Source organism: Eublepharis macularius, chromosome 1, assembly GCF_028583425.1.
Source record: "Eublepharis macularius isolate TG4126 chromosome 1, MPM_Emac_v1.0, whole genome shotgun sequence".
Lineage (NCBI taxonomy): Eukaryota > Metazoa > Chordata > Lepidosauria > Squamata > Eublepharidae > Eublepharis > Eublepharis macularius.
Window position 1 is genome coordinate 249,832,135 of NC_072790.1, and position 13,348 is coordinate 249,845,482.

The 13,348-nt window shown below is 44.2% G+C and overlaps 1 long non-coding RNA gene across 1 annotated transcript; it reads right to left on the minus strand.

Moving 5' to 3' along the window:
* Positions 1 to 8,464: 8,464 nt before the first annotated feature.
* LOC129334063 (uncharacterized) lies at positions 8,465 to 13,134 on the minus strand. The gene is made up of 2 exons (XR_008597468.1): positions 12,984 to 13,134; positions 8,465 to 9,014 (listed from the first exon to the last, which is right to left on the minus strand). It is a non-coding gene; the product is annotated as an uncharacterized LOC129334063 (long non-coding RNA).
* Positions 13,135 to 13,348: the final 214 nt, after the last annotated feature.

Below are 13,348 nucleotides of genomic sequence, written 5' to 3' on the forward strand. Positions count from 1 at the left end.
CCTGGGGGTGACGGGTGGCTGTTTCTGGAAAGGATAATGGGTTTATGATTAGACTGATTAGCTGCTAGATCCTGCCCTGCTTTCAGGCTATTAGAAAACCTAAAATTATGGCGACTTGCCCAAATTTCATCTGGGGAGGAGGCTGGCATGAGAGCTTCTAGGGAGACCAAAATAAGCTAGGCTGCTTCCCTCTATGGTCTGCCCAGAAGTGCCTGGAGGGGTTCTTAAGAGAGACTTTGTCTATTTCTACTGCACACAGTTGTTGCTGATTTCAGGGGACTCGTGAAGTTTTCCTTGTGTGTGTAGCTAGAGTGTTGTGGGAGGGGGGGGCTGTTCTCCATCTGGATCTCTTGGCTGGGCATCAGCTTCACCTGCGTTTCTCTTTCACATGCACCCTACAGGGCTAAAGGGAGTTGGATGGGCTGAGGTCTGCTGTGAACCCCTGCTGGGCAGAGGCCCCAAACAGGCACCCCCATGCTGACCCCCAGTACTGGCCCTGTGTAAAAAGTAGGGTTGCCATTCCTGCTCTGGCAAATGTTAGAAGATTTTCTTGGGGAGGAACTTCCAGGTGACATTCTAGGAATTCCCCCAATCTCTTCTGTCTATACCATAGATATTTGGAAAATTCCTAGAGTGGCATGAGTGGTGTGATGTTTCTTCTAAATGTTGGGTTGGTCGACACGATGTCAATTCATAGAATCATAGAATCATAGAGTTGGAAGGGGCCATACAGACCATCTAGTCCAACCCCCTGCCCAGTGCAGGATCAGCCTAAAGCATCTCTGACAAGTATTCATCCAGCCTCTTCTTGAAAACTGCCAGTGAAGGGGAGCTCACCACCTCCCTGGGCAGCTGATTCCACTTTTGAACTACTCTGACCGTGAAAAAGTTTTTCCTAATATCCAGCCGGTACCTTTGTGCATGTAGTTTTAGCCCATTGCTTCGCATCCCACCCTCTGCTGCCAACTGGAACAGCTCTTTGCCCTCCTCCAAATGACAGCCTTTCCAATATTTAAAGAGAGCAATCATGTCCCCTCTCAACCTCCTCTTCTACAAACTAAACATTCCCAAGGCCCTTAGCCTTTCATCGTAGGGCTTAGTCTCCAGACCCCTGATCATCCTCGTCACTCTCCTCTGCACCCTCTCGATTTTGTCCACATCCTTTTTGAAGTGAGGCCTCCAGAACTGCACACAATACTCCAGGTGTGGCCTGACCAAGGCAGTATAGAGAGGGGCTATGACCTCCTGCGATTTCGATGCTATGGCCCCTTTGATACAACCCAGGATTGAATTAGCCTTTTTTGCCACTGCATCACACTGACTGCTCATATTCAGTTTACATTCCCCAAGATCCCTTTCACATATATTACTGCCCAAAAGTGTATCCCCCATCCAGTATTCGTGCTTCCCATTTTTGTGGCCCAGATGTAATACTGTGCACTTGTCTTTGTTGAATTTAGGTGATGCTCTAGGAACTCCCCCCTCCCATGGTCTTTACTATAGAGATTGAAGAACATTTGTAACATGTAACCATTGACTTCATTCCCCATCCCGTTTTTATTCACACTCCTGCGTAGATGGGGGTTTGTCTGCTGCCACCAGGTAAATGGTCAGCAAAATGCAATTCTCTGTTGAGCTATGGCTTCGACATGCAGAACAGCTCTTGACTTCACAGATTTGGCTTAGGCAAGAACTTCATACAAGGAAAATGAAACCAAGCCAGAGAATCTGGTTTGCATGCACACAAAAATTGCACACTGCTCCTCATGCTGCAGTGTTGCTCAGACAAGACTAATCACATTCATGCATGGAAAAATATAGTTCATTATCTTGTTAGGAGGGGGAAGGTGTGGTAAAATGCCTTCCACCCAAGGATTAGTGCCAAATGTGAAGCTTTCCGCAAACAATGCAAAACTGAATTATTCAGGAGGGCTTTTTTACACAGATAAGCAAGGTGCAGTGTAAGGAAATGGGTCAGAGAGGTGCTTTGTAAAGGGATACGTACTGTGGACTATGCTACTGTATATTGGCTATTGTTGTATGTTCCTACTGCTAATATGTCATGTTTATTTACCTATGTTTTGTTTCTGCTCTAAATTGGATTTCTGAGTGTTGTTACAGTTTGGAATCAGGGAGAAAGTGACTTTCCTTGCTGGGAATTCCTTTTGACTAAGGTTTCCTTGGAAAGCACCCAGATAACCTCCTACCACCACTCAAGTTCTCCTGAGAACACTTAGATCGACCCACTGAGAAGTTACCCTTCCAGCTCAGTCCAATAACAAGGAGGAAAATACCTAATAACAATAACAACAATAATAAATCCCTCTCTTCTGGGCAGATTAGTGCCCCACTCAGAGTGCTGAACAAAGTCAGTGTTGTTATTGTCCCCACAATACATCTGGGGAGCTGGGCTGAGAGGAGTGGCTGACCCAAGGTCCCCTGCAGAGTTCATGGCAGGAGTGGGAGTCGAACCAGCAGGGTGTTGGTCTGGGACCAGCCACTTAACAACTATGCTACAGCAGGTCTCTTATAGCAAACCATGTAATCGCCAGGTGAGCTGGCACATATGAAAGAGATTCAGAGAAATATCCTAGAGAAATGTCCTCAAGAAGCCAAAAAATGTTTTCATGAAAAGGTTTATTATAGTAAAAAGGAGACATTGTGGGTGGACTCAAGAGGGGCAAGAAAGGGGACAAAATGCAAACCACAGGAGAGAGGCTACAACTACCAGCCACAGAATTATTCCAGGATAGCCCCACCCTATTAAGGGCTCAGCATTTCCATGACAAATGTAGACCTGGCCCAAACCAATTGGTCTTTTGTCCAAAAGTGATTAACAGTGAAATCCTAAGCAGAGTTACTCCAGTCTAAGCGCACTGAAATCACTGGATTTCTCTGTAAATCTGGACAGGTCACTCTGATGTGTACTGCGTAGAAAGAATTAGCCTAATTCAATCCAAAGAACTCCAAGAACCCAGACGATCTCTCTTGGCAGCACTCTTGAGCCATACTAAAGTTTTGGATTCTGTCAAAGCTTGTTTTCAAATTTCTGCAAAAGATGAAATTTCCATGCCTTATTGCATTGTTTATTGATCATGTTGACTTGAGTCACTGACCGACCGACCGACCGACCGCAACCGACCGACCGACCGACCGACCGACCGACCGACCGACCGACCGACCGACCGACCGACCGACCGACCGACCTATCTATCTATCTATCTATCTATCTATCTATCTATCTATCTATCTATCTATCTATCTATCTATCTATCTATCTATCTATCTATCTATCTATCTAGTGCTCATGGCCGAGCTAAGATTATCGATCTATCGATCGATCAATCGATCGATAATCTTAGCTCAGCCATGAGCACTAGGACCTGAGAAAGAAGGAAGAATCTTTGAATACTAGACTGAGGTGATGAATGAGCCAAAATGGTTGCATCTTAAAGAATATCTTATTACCATTTTAGGAAATAAGTATGAAGGAGCTGTGTTCATTCTTGTTTGTTTTACTTTTGTCTAGTCTGAAGTGTTTAACCATGCAGTGTGTACTTTTAGTGTTCTTAGTAAACTTCTTTTCATTTTACATGCTGTCAGTCTGATCTCTGTGAACCACACGAAGCCCCGTTCAGTTCACTCTTACTAGGAGTGGGAAAGGAGCAAGAAAGACCCAAAAGTGGTGCTGCAGTCTTTATGTGACCAAAAGAAAGGGGAGTTTGAGTGCAAACCCTTGGCCTGAGCCCAAGCCCCTTAAGAACTGGTTTCCTGCCGGTGGTGATTCCCTGAGAGAGAAATAGGGAGTGGAGGAAGAGGAGCCTTGTTTGGGGTCTTGAGACTGGAGCCCCAGTTTGACTGAGTAACTTCCTCGCCCACCCAGGATCATGAATAGGCCCATCTCGTAAGGCCCATCTCGCCACAAGGGGTTCAAGATTGTAGCTATTGAAAGGCTTTTTCATATGGGTCAGAGTTATAGTTGCCGTGCCTTAGGTTTTAATGCAGAATCTCACATATGTTTAGCTTCCATTTCAGGATTTCCAGAGGAAGGAATCAGATATACAAAAAGAGACATGCTCTTTGTCCCTTGAGAGCTTTTTCTGCCAACTCCACCTTGTATTCATCAGGCGCCACACCCAAGTCACCTGTGCTAATTGTATTTGTAATCCCCATGGTGTGAATGTCCCCAAAAGATAATGGTTTCTGTATTAGCCTACGGGTATTACAGCTAATAATAATACCTCTAAAGAGGAAACACACATCCTTTGCTAAGCACTTCAGCATCCCTGATAGTCAGCAACTGACTTAAAAGTTGTTGGGCTGTATTGTAGGGATGGGGTCTCAGATGCTTCACTAACTATTCGGGGATCATAGACTTCATCACCATTTTTGCCTCATATATTATCTGCTGCTTTAAATATGTACTCCTATGTACCACCAGCACTCCATCTTGTCTAATGTTAGTCCTAGAACTGATTACGCGTTGCTTCAGTATTTTCTACTATGTCTGGATCCTTGCTAATGCTATGTCTTTAAACATGTATATGTTTACCTTATGGTATTGTATTGAAATGTACTTACTTGATACTGATTGTATTAACCTCATACTGTGTTTGCTCAGACTGTCTATTCTGACTAGCAATGGCTCTTCACAGTTTCTGAGCAACACAGTTTTCCCAGACACGGCTATAGTGGTCCTAGCTTGCCAGACAGAGCAGTCATATTACCAGGTGAGGCTCCTCAGAAATCGATGGAACAGGGATTACCACATAACCCACAAAGACCACTGAAAACTCCCGTGTTCAGCATTCAAAAATTCAAAAGCAACTCTTACTAATGAACAGCTCATTCTAATGAATAACTTCATTAAGTTACCCTTTATTTCCCTTTGGGGATATGGAATGCTATGATATTACCCAATTTCATCAGAGCTCAGAAACTAAGGGCCAAGCTACACATGACGAATGACACTTGAACGGCAAGTGGATTGAGTGGAGGGCAAGTGAACAGGGAGAAATACACTTGCTGTTCAAGTGTCATTCGTCATGTGTAGCTTGGCCCTAAGAAGGGTTGGTACTTAGGATGGGGAACCACCAAGGAAGACTCTGCAGAGGAAGGCACTGGCAAACCACCTCTGCTCCTCATTTGCCTCGAAAGCTCCTTGCCGGGGCTGACATACGTCAATTGTGACTAGAGAGGGGCACAAACAGGAATACGAAGTAAAAAAAGCCATAAACAGACCAATCAGCTGTTTGCGAACAAGCTGTTCCTGAGGCCTCATTCTAAGGGCCAAGCTACACATGACGAATGACACTTGAACAGCAAGTGGATTGAGTGGAGGGCAAGTGAACAGGGAGAAATACACTTGCTGTTCAAGTGTCATTCGTCATGTGTAGCTTGGCCCTGAATGAACAGGTGGTCGTTGCAAGCCTCGTTTGTTGCTGTTTGTTGCTGTTGGTCAAGCCAGACAGTCTGGTACCTGCAATCAATTCCTTTGGCAATCAGAGGCAGGGACTGCCTGAACTCTGAACTCCTGCTGTTGCCCTGGAAACGTCAATCTAAGCCCAATTTAGCCTGATAGGCAGGTTTTCCTTTCAAGTGTGGAGCTCCAAATTTGTTACAAGGAAGCAAAGAGCAAGGGGGAGGGGGGCTCCCAGCTCTGGTTTTGCAGACAGTGAGGGAGAGACAGTTGTTGTTGGCATTTTGAGAGAGAGACAGGGGGAATGTATTGGAGCTTGAATTTTCTTTCTGTGGGGTGGGATAGGGTTCTACCCCTTCAAGTTCCAGGGCTGCTGCCAGGCTCTGGGCCAAGCTATTATTTATTACTTGTACCTTTCCTGCTGCCTGCTCAGGTAAGGTTTCTGGGAGTGGTGCGTTAGGGATCTACCCCTTCAGGTTCCAGGGCTACTGCCAGGCTCTGGGGCCAAGCTATTATTTATTATTGGTACATTTCCTGCTGCCTGCTCAGGTAGGGTTTCTGGGAGTGGTGTGGTAGGGATCTTGATGGCTGGAGGAGGGCCTGCTGGCCCCCACGAAGAACGAATAATGAACATGTTCATGAACAGGTAATGTTCGTCAATGTTAGTTGTTCGTTGTTTGTGGATGGCAACAAACAACAAACACCACGTTCGTTTTTTTCTGTTCGTGCCCATGTCTAGTTGTGACTTGACAGCACACATGCCCGCACATATATACTTCACTTTAAGTGCTCCCACAGGAGTTAGAGAGAAGATTACTTACAACCGGAAGTAAATATGAAAAAGCAGGTAGATATAGTGGTTAGGGTGTAAGATTGGAAGCGGTGAGACCTCGGTTAGCAGTTTCCCTCTGCCATGACGCTCACTGAGGGAGTGTTGGAGGCTGCAAATTGACAACCCTCTAGTTATTGTGGAGCCAGTTGAGTTTCATATAATGAAGGAAGCCTTTGACCTGCTTATTGGCTGTTTTAAATGTTGGTCATTTGCATATTCCTGAACATTATTTTCTGTATGAAAACAGCAGTTGCCTCTCTGCCTATCAACTGAGAACATGTAGTCTGTAGCTTAGTCAGTATTTCTTTCACTTTGTATTTCTTTCTTATGTTTTCCTACTAAAGTTAATTCTTTGTTTTTAAGCTTAAACTACATATGGTGTCAACTGTTTTTTTACAACAAAATAACCAATAGGGAGCAAGTCGAAGCAGGTTGACTCAGACTTAAGTCCAGTTTTAATCAAAGGAGCTTACTTCCAGCTATGTAGTTTTCTTAGGATTGCAGCCTGTGACCTAGGGTTTATTGAAATCCCACCATTCAACTCCAGTGGGGATGCAAAGTGGACATAATATTTTAAACCTTTCCATTCCATCCACACAACAACCTCACAAATCAAGCCAGGCCGAGAGAATGTGATATGCCCAAGGCCACAGACAAGCCACTTAGGCAGAATGGCACCCGAATCTAGATCTCCCAAATCCCAGCCTAGTGCTCTAACCACTACACCAAAAATGGCTCTTGTTAAAAGTGGTGTCATACAGGGCCAATAGCCTTCCCTGAGCCTATCAAACCTCACTATGTTGGGAAGAGGGAAAAGCTATGCACCCTCCCCCGAGCTTCTTGAGGGCAGGATGGCATCACAGGAAAAAATGAAAACCAACTTTGGAATTTTTAAAGAGGAAAGTACCTGAAGTGAAGTACCTGAAGATTGAAGCACCTGTTGATTCGGGGGGAGAAGGAAAATAAAGAAAACCCATTTCTTTTCCTAATAAAATAGTGTTTTTTTTTTAAAGTCACAAATCTTATTATCTCCCCCCAGGGCCTTGCGCTCTGTAGATGAGCAGCTTCTGGTGGTCTCCGGCCTGAGGGACATTTGGCTGGCCTCAGCTAGGTCCAGGGTCTTCTTTGCCCTGGCCCCAGCCTGGTGGAATGCCCTCCCACTGGAGATCCGAGACGTGCGGGACCTATTATAGTTCTACAAGGCCTGCAAGATGGAGATGTTCCACCGGGCCTTTGAATAAGGGCCAGCTTTGTGTCCCCCTTTCTGTCTACCTTACCCTCCTTCTGTAGCCGCCCTGGATTTACATCATGGCGGTGTCCATGGCTTGTAGTGATTTTATAGAAGCCTGATTTGATCAGTGGCTCCTGAATCTTTTTATCATGTTATTTGGATTTGTGGTTTTAATGCTTTTATTGAATTTTTATTGGAATATTGTTGGAAGCTGCCCTGAGCCCGCTCGTGGGAAGGGTGGGATAAGAGTGAAATAAATAAATAAATAAAATAAGTCAAAAGACCACTGGAGTGTGTGAAAAATTAGGTGGATATATGAAGTGGCCTTATACTGTCTCAGAGCACTGATTTAATTGCCTGCTCTGACTGGAATCATCTTGCATAGACATGCAATGTTTTTTAACAACATTCATTGTTGGAAAATATCAAGGATTAAACCGAGAAGTTTCTGCAAGTATGATGTGACGTGTGCTATTGATCGGCACTTTTTTTGCTTAATGGAGTACACCGGTGCTCTAGGTGGCTCAATGCATCCTCTGGCCACACCCTATCTGTGTTCCCAGCCCTTCTCACTGAACTTATTTTAATTGAAAACACTCAGGCAGACTGGATACAGACTTTTCTCATGCAAAGCACAGATTCCAGCCTACCGGCCTGCCTCAGGTTTCTGCACTCACAAAAAGTCAGTGGAATTTCAGTAGAAGCCAGAAGAGATTTGACAGGTCCTGGGGTTGGGGCGGTGTCTTTGTTTAGGCTTCAACAAATCTCTGCCTTCAAGGCAACTGAAAGCTCTGCTTGTCCAAAGAGTCTGAATTGTTTCTATCTTTCAGAAATCTCCCCACAATGTATTTATTTACTTCATTTATACCCCACCATTCTCCCCAATGGGAACCCGAAGCACCATACGTCAATCTCCTCCATGTTATCCTCACACCATTCTGAGAAATGCATATAATACCAAGAAGAAGACAAGAAAAAGAGATTCTGAATCAAGGACAGGTACATTTATTCATATGCTTCCATGTCTTGATGACTGACTCTTTGGAGGACTCTAGCATTGCTTGGGCTGCTGGGAAACTGGTGGGCACTGGGATTGATTTCCAGTTGACCCTTGGCACGGATTTTCTGATTGGCAAGCACTGCCACCATATCCTTGGCATGTGCTCCCACCAGAGACTTGGTATGTACTGCCACCGGATCCTTGGCACGTGTTCCCACCGGAGACTTGGCAAGCATTGCCACCGGATCCTTGGCATGTGTTCCCACCGGAGACTTGGCAAGCATTGCCACCAGAGCCTTGGCAAGTGCCCCCACCGGAGACTTGGCAAGCATTGCCACCAGAGCCTTGGTCCGTGCTCCCACCGGAGACTTGGTATGTACCGCCACCAGAGCCTTGGCACGCTGGAGGAGGGCACGGCTTAGAGCCTCCCGAAGGCTGACATGAATTCACGCAGGACGATGGTGGATACACTGGCGGTTGCTTGCATTGTTGAGATTGCTGGAAAGACATTTTCTTTGTCTTTGAGGGAAACCTGGAAGAAAAACATAAGCAGAGTTCTGACAGATTAGCCCAAAGGACAATCTACTCCAGTATCTTTTTTCATACACCGGACAAACAGTTGTCTTAGAGGACCCACAAACAGACCTTTTCCTGATGCTGCCACAGAATTATATCTGGATATGGAGGTTCCCTTTAGTCATCATGAGAAGTAACCACTGACTGACCTATCCTCATCTATGAATCTAATGTCATGTCTGACTGTACTGACCTATCCTCATCTATGAATCTAATGTCATGTCTGACTGTACCCATTCATTCATGCCAATATTTCTGTTGTCAAGTATATGCTTTATTCTGTCAAAGGTGACTCCATCTTGTATTGCCAGATATAATTCTGTTTCTTGTTGCTAACATTCCAGTGAGTTTTCACACATTCCCAGGTGGCCGGGTGTTTACCATTTGGAAGACTTCTTCCTGACTATGATATGTCTTCTGCCCTTGTAGCCTGATAGCACAAATATGTATAGTGTTCTCACACAGAAAGAACAACACTAGGTTGTTTGGAAATTGGTAGGGGGGAGGGACATGGGTAGAAAAGGGATGTACTTTTCCTATGTAGCCATTCTGGTCAACTTTCTGCTAGAACTGCTTAGTTGCTTACCTCACTTCTAAGTAGACCTTTGGGTTTGAATATGGAAAGAACTGATTTCTGAATAAAAGTCATTTAACCAAGAACCTGTGTCTTGCTACAATGAACGAGAGATCTGTCTGCTGTAGTTCATCATCCAGAGACATCTACATGTGTGTTATATGCTGTCAAGTCGCTTCCGACTTGGCAACCCTATGAATGAGTAACCTCCAAAACATCCTATCAATTATTCAATTGCTGGCGAATATAGCCAAACAGTGATTGCTGCCGTCTTGGAAACTTATTTATCACTGTTGTAAATTGAGTGTGAAATTTAAAATGCATTTAAAGACATTTTATAGATCTTGCAAAGTAGAGGATATGGCTTCCTTTATTGAGTCATCCTTGTCTGACACCTTTGCCACTTGGAAACCATTCTGTTTCACCGTATTCTGTCCTAACAGTAGCCTCTTGCCCAGAGTACAGGTTGCACATCAAAATAATCAGACACTGTGGCACACTCGTTTCTTTTAAGACCATCCACAACTTTTCAGGATCCACACTGTCAAAAACTATGCTGAAATCTATAAAACGAAGGCTGATTATCTTCTGAAATTAAATTTTCAATGTGATCTCTAGTGCCTCTTCCTTTTCTGACTCCAGCTTGCATATAGAATCATAGAACCATAGAATCATAGGGTTGGAAGGGATCTCTAGGGTCATCTAGTCCAGCCCCCTGCACAATGCAGGAAATTCACAAATACCTCCCCCCACCCACCCACCCACCCACCCACACACACACACACACACACACACACACACACACACACACACACACACACACACACACACACACACACACACACACACAGTGACTCTTACTCCATGTGGCATTTCTCATTCCATATATAGTAGCTAATCCCCTTTTAAAAGTATCTGTGTCAATGGCCATCACATACCCATTGGCAGTGATTTCCACAATTTAATCACTTGTTAAAGAAGTATTTCCTTTCTGTCATCCCAAATGCATTGCTATTGACTTTATTGAGTGCCCCCAAGTTCTACTATTATGGGAGAAGGAGAAAAAGCTCTCTCTATTAACTTTCTCCACCTCAGGCATACTTTTATTAACCTCTATAAAGATTTGCACTCCTGCTATCTATCTCACACACTTACTGTGGCATAAACAATAATCATGAAAGATTATTGTTCTGGCCTGACTGACAGTACCAACCTAAGCACAGAAACACCCTTCTAAATCGATCGACTTCAGTGGACTTAGAATCAGGGTGTTGCTCTGTTTAGGATGGCCCTGTTAATCTGTCCGCTATAATATTTATTTATTATTTATTTGATTTGATTTATACCCTGCCCTCCCCACAAATGGGCCCAGGGCAGCTCACAACATTCATATAATATAATAAATTAATCATGAAACTATAAAATCAGTAATAATCTTAAAACAGTCATCAAAATAGTCCAGACGCCGTATCCATAGGCTACTTAAATAAACCGTCAGGAGTCCATATACAGACATACATAAGGGCATAGCACATGGCAAAGGGCAGTCCCAGAAAAAGTGGTGGTCTTAGTTGGAAGAAGGGGGACACCCACTGGTCCTCAGCCAAAGGCCTGGTAGAACATCTCCATTTTACAGGGAAATTAAAGTAGAAATAGATATTTCAAATCCCAGACAAGCTAGGGTAGCCATTAGAGTTGCCAAGTCTTTCTAGCGACCAGCAGGAGCGGGGAGCATTACTCACCTGGACAGCTTGAGTGCGCTTCTGGCCCCACATGCCATGATGTGACATCTGGAAGTGACGCTGCTGTTCAAAGTGCAGGAGTGCATGCACGCTTTGTGCCAGAGTCGATTCTTTTAGAATCAGCCCCAAATGCCATGTTTGGGGCTGATTCTAAAAGAATTAAACCTGGAGTGAAATGCACATTCACTGTTATGTTCCATGAGCTAACATCACTTTCAGAAGTGACATCATCACACGTGGGGTGGGGAGCACACACGACTGTTTGCCTGGGCTGCCTTACAGTGGTGGGCAATCACCAGGTAACCTGCCTCTTCCCACCAATCACTACGGCTTGGCAGCAGAGGGACAAACCACCAGGAGTTTACCCACCACCAATGAGCATCTGGCAACCCTAACTGCCAGGCCAAGCGTGCTGCGTGACAGCTACTTGGAGGGTTGAAAATGGGAACTGTCACTTCAGGAAGGAACTTGGAAGAAACAGTGGTAGCTCTAGGAATTGCCGGAAACTCTACTTAAGCTCTGTTAAATTTGAAAGCAGCAGCAAGACTTACCAGATAAGTTTTCCAAGGTTCTATTTGAAAGTCAACCACTAAAACATTTGACAATTTTGAAAGTGCTTAAACCTAAAATTTTGCCATATTTTAATTCATATGGAAGACCGTATTTACTCGAAAAGGAAGACCACCTTGAATGTAAGATGACCTCCTCCCTTTAAAAAAATGTCAATGCACAAAAAGATTTTCAGTATTGGACATAACTGTAACTTGTAAGTGACTGTTATATGACCTCCTCTTTTTTATGGCATACCTGAGGGGAGGGACAGAGTCTTATGCTGGAGTAAATACTGTATTACTTCAACTCCAAAACCAATCACAGCTGGACAGATTACCAACTTGGATCCTATGTCGAAGGTTGGGCTGCAACGAACAGTTATTTTCTTGCCTCTCCCTCCCACTGCAATATTCTGTCTCCCCCACCCCTCTTCCATTGCACCCCTGTGGATCGGAGGATCCTTGGGAACCTTATGAGAGCTAAAGCGGGGATCTGCTGAGATAAGGAGGAATCAGCAAAAAAGAATAGTATCTCTAAATCAGTTACGACTAAGCATCACCAGCCACTAAACAGCACATCTCAGCATTGTTTACGGTAGCTGTAACTAATTCCCCTTCCATGCTGACAGGATCCATGACATTATCTGTTATAATCTGAAGATGAATTACGGTTGCCAGGTCTCCTTTTTCAATGGAAGTCCTCCCACCAGCACCACTCCTGTCCCTTCCCTCCACCACTCAGCTGAGCAGTGGGAAAAAATGAAGAGGTGATCAGCAGTGTCCTGAAGTGATAGCTTCACTTCTGGTGTGACCACAAATGACATCACCATGTCACCAGCAATGTTCTAGCATTCCGTTAAAACTCTATGGTTAAACCATTGAATTTTGGCCAAATGCTAGAGCATTGCCTGACACACATGTGTGAGTCTTCTGCAAGGTGCCAGGCTCTTGCTGGCAACCCTGTGATCAATGGTGGCCATTCGTTAATGCTATTTACTAAGAAGCTACCAAAAAATAAACCATGCAACAAAGAAAAAATATAACTTGAGTCAACTTACCGAACTCAAAATGTCAACACCGATGAGTGAAGAAGGAAAGGAATGGTTTGCAGCGTATGGTGAGGAAAGGCCTTTTATAAGCCCTCCAAACTCCAACTCATCCAGGAAACAAAAATGATGATGTGTCTATCATGAATTAAGACTGACACAAGTAAAACACACCCTCTGTTTCTGATAGGCTTTTATGTATCTTTTTTGGCTTTTATTTTTAGAGAAAACACCCTTTCCAAGAACAAAATATCCAGTTTAATTGGCTTTTTGACAGCTTATGATACTATGGGTTGATATAATTCTTACCAACTAGTCATCCAGTTTGGCACATGTTTCGGAAACCAACTCAGAGTTTGTGGGTGTAACTCACTACT